We start from the raw sequence: 3,182 nt of genomic DNA, 5'->3' as shown, positions 1-3,182 counted from the left end.
ATCCGACTGCCTCTGCCTTCCAAGTGCTGGGATTAAAGGCGTGCGCCACCACCGCCCGGCCAAGAATTTTCTTTTTCACCTTTCTCTGTTCCTCTCCTCTTTCCTCTTGTAGCTTTAGAAACTTAGTCAAAGTTCAGTATACCCATAAAATATAATCTCTTCTTTGTATAGTGAAAGTAATTGCACTGAATATAAAACACAGTGGCAAAAAATGGAGATGTACACATAGAGCAACTGGAAAATAAAATTTGTCAATAATGTTCAACAGCAATTATTTTATTGTGGTTTTATAATGAATATGTTTAGATACCAATAAACAGAAGGCATAGTTTCTACAAAATGGATATCTGGATAGGTCATTAGCCATAATTATAACAAAGGCCAACCCCAACAAATATAGCACACTGTCACAATCTTCAGAAAAATGAATGAGCAGGCTTGGAAATGTTTAATAATAATAATAATCAGAATTTGACACACAAGTAAGACATTCCTTCATCCATTGTCTTTGTAGACAATGCTAAAGTCCTTGAGTTTGGATCCCTCAAAAAGAGGACTGGGATTTTGCATTTCGAAAGCACTTTGAAAGTTTTTCTTTTTTCTTGTGTTTTTTGGGTTAACCAGGGTCTTAGAGCAGCCTAGGACGTATTTAAGCATCTCTAACCAATAGCAAACCATTTGATACACTGTGCTTTAATAAGGATTGCCTTCTTGTTAAGCAGAGATAATTTCTGCATCCCTGATTAACCTATATGCTTTCACATCATCACAGAGACATACACAGGCTAGACCATATGTATTTTGTCACCCATGTTTGCAAAGAATGCAGCTGAGAAAGCACAAGCAGCTCTGGAGTTAACAGTGTTGGCCTGGCTGACATGCAGATGGGAATACTAAAACCTGTCCTGACAGTGTCATAAATGACAAGAATGCAGATTCACTCTGTGGAAGGGTGCTTACCAGAGCTAACATGAATGGAAACTGAAACTTAAGTGTCACAAGCCACACTCCAGCCATCTGTCATCCCCTTCTCAATGTTCTTTTCCTTTGTTTTACAGAATGGAACATAGTTTTCAAATTATCTAAGGACCCAAGATAGTTTATTGACTTCACCCCTAAGATCAAAATATAGTCTACCTCACACCACAGTCAAGTGTATTTGGGTCTGAACACAAAACCAACCCTGATGAAGGCAGCAGATAACAGACATTTCACAAGTAAATAAAATGAAATTTTTTCAAATTTTGTAAACTTTTATCAGTTCTTGGCCACAAAACTGACACTCTTTTAAATCACTTTGTGAATTTTGTGAGAGCATAAGTCAGAAGATCCAAAGGTGCTCTTTCATAACATGAATAGTCATATATCTTTATTTTTGTGGGATTCTGATTAGGGGCTATAGACAAGTTCTTTAATTTTACTTTCAATGTCTTCATTGTGAGGTTTTCTAAACAAACAGACTACAACCAGAAGCTAGATAAACAAGAACTCATCCAAGCCCAGAAGGCATGAAAGGCATCTCTAGACACAAGCAACCAAATGCTAATTGCAAAAGGCCTGGCAGGTCTTTGTCTCCTTTTTTCTTAGTCTCAACATGACTTTTGGTAAATTGTGAGCACATTACCTCGCTGTGGATTTTAGAAACCCACAGCTTAGCAGTATAACACTTACTCATTCAGATTCTGAAGTTTCTTGGAGGCACCCTTGGAGTGTCTCTTATCAAGTCTCACAAAAAGAGAAAAAAAAAGATTGTCACATGAAAATCCCTCATCCTGTTAACAACAATATGAACTAACTAGTACCTTCAGAGCTCCCAGGGACGCAACCACCAACCAAGGACTATACATGGTGGGACTGATTGTTTTGGCAGCATGTGTATAGTAGAGGATTGCAAAGTCGATCATCAATGAGGAGAGGCCCTTGGCCCTGTGAAGGTTCTGTCCCCCAGTATAGGGAAATTCCAGGCCCAATAAATGGGAGAGGGTGGGGTGGCAAGCATTGGGAGGGGGAAGGCAACAGGGGTTTGCTCTTGTTTATTTGTTTGTTTGTTGAAGGGGAAACTGGGAAAGGAGAAATATCACATGTAAATAAAGAAAATATCTAATAAAAAATGTAAAAAAAAAAAAAAAAGAAGAAAAAAAGAAAATCCCTCATCCTGGAAACTAATTCTCCTTTTAACCAACTGTCAAATACTATCAGACTAAACTCAGCTGAAAGGGACCAGTGCACCACATACAGGAGCATTGTGTAACCACAGGGCTCCAGGAGACTACCTTGTGTGCTGTGTAGGCCAAGGGGTACCACAACTTCCCACATGACAGTTAAAGCATCCCCTTCATTTTGTTCTGTACAATCCCAACTCATGCTAAGATGTGAACAAAGAGAAAACACCCTATAACCAACACCATTCCTTCATGTCAAAAGCAAGTGGCCATAAGTAGTTGTGATAAATTAATATGAGCTGAGTAAATAGAAAGCATGGAATAGAAATACAACAATATCTTTGGAAATGTGAGACTCAGGGAACCCATATCAGAGAAGCTTTTTCAGGGTGTTAGAGTATGCATAAAAAACTGAAAAACAAATTACACTTTGTTACACTAGAAAAGCCTCTCCGCTTCTCTCAATTTCTCAAAATAAAATGCTTTACCACCATGAAAAGGCTCTTGTACCTTCAATGTCTACAGGATGGCCTGTCAATAATACTTTGGAGTTCCTCTCGAGTTGGCTTGGGTGAAATTTAGTTTCATAGAAATTTTGTGTAGGGTTGTGAAATCCATGGCCACTGGGACACAGGGCTTGGACGCTTGGGGAGGGGGAACATGGAGAGTTTGACTGTGTTTGACTGTGCTTACCCCATGCCATCACTGGGCAGATATTGAGCTATAGAGATGCCCCAGGATACCACTCAGGAGTGGGAAGGTGCAGTCTGAGGTGCAGGACAGTCAGAGCTGGCTCAGGGGTCCCTGTGTTAGCATCAGGGCCTCTGAAGCTCGTGATGTCACACAGGCAGAACTCACAGACCTGTTGCTAGGGCAATAGCTGCCATAATCCCAGAATCCATTGGGCTCACCTCCCACCTTTACCTGTGGCCATGTCACTACATGCATATATATTCCATATATATTTATATATGGAATACTCCTCTCTCTCTCCCTCCCCCTCTTCTCTCTCTGCTACCC

The 3,182-nt window shown here is 40.2% G+C and overlaps 1 long non-coding RNA gene across 1 annotated transcript in view; it reads right to left on the bottom strand.

Moving 5' to 3' along the window:
* The window catches only part of LOC116089042, a 5,688-nt gene extending 2,697 nt beyond the window's left edge, over positions 1 to 2,991 (bottom strand). The window contains exon 1 of the long non-coding RNA XR_004118117.1: positions 2,856 to 2,991. This is a non-coding gene — a long non-coding RNA (uncharacterized LOC116089042). The remainder of the gene's footprint in view (positions 1 to 2,855) is intronic.
* Positions 2,992 to 3,182: the final 191 nt, after the last annotated feature.

The sequence above is a fragment of the Mastomys coucha genome, unplaced genomic scaffold (assembly GCF_008632895.1).
Source record: "Mastomys coucha isolate ucsf_1 unplaced genomic scaffold, UCSF_Mcou_1 pScaffold14, whole genome shotgun sequence".
Taxonomy (NCBI): Eukaryota; Metazoa; Chordata; class Mammalia; order Rodentia; family Muridae; genus Mastomys; species Mastomys coucha.
This window is presented reverse-complemented; position numbering and strand designations above follow the sequence as displayed.